Here is a 606-nt window from a genome sequence, read left to right as displayed (position 1 = left end):
CCAGCAGCTAAACGTCCCAAGAAGACTGGTGAAAAGAAAAAGGCTGCTGCTCCCAAACCTAAGAAATCACCATCTAAAGTGAAGAAGGCAAAAACTCCCAAGAAGCCAAAGGCCCCGAAGCCAAAGAAGGCTACAGCAAAACCGAAAAGTGCTAAGAAGGCTGCACCAAAGAAGAAGTAAATGTGTCAGTAAATCATCTGACATTTTAAAACGGCTCTTTTTAGAGCCATCAAATACTTTGAGAAGAGTAAAATTGTGCTTTTCCTATCATTATCACATGTTCATTCATAGCAATGTATAGTATACACGCAAGGGACTTTGAGTTTTCTTTTTAACCGAAGCACTTCTTGATGTAAGTGCTTTATAACAGAGGGGAATTGAGGGTGGGGAAAGAAAGCTTTCACGGGTGTCAAGAATGGTGTACTCGAAAAAAAATGGGGAACACATTACGTAATGTCAATTTGTGATCACTTACTTTTTCCTTGTTCCTATCTTCAAGTAGCGAAACAGTACAGAAAACGCACTTAATGCATTTGTTAGAAAAACTTTTGCAGGCTGACTGGGTTCGATTCTCGGTGGGAGCTCAAATGTTTCGCATTGCACGTT

The sequence above is a fragment of the Thermobia domestica genome, unplaced genomic scaffold, assembly GCF_964235325.1.
Source record: "Thermobia domestica unplaced genomic scaffold, izTheDome1.hap1.1 HAP1_SCAFFOLD_826, whole genome shotgun sequence".
NCBI classification, from domain to species: domain Eukaryota; kingdom Metazoa; phylum Arthropoda; class Insecta; order Zygentoma; family Lepismatidae; genus Thermobia; species Thermobia domestica.
Note: the sequence above shows the minus strand (reverse complement) of the source record.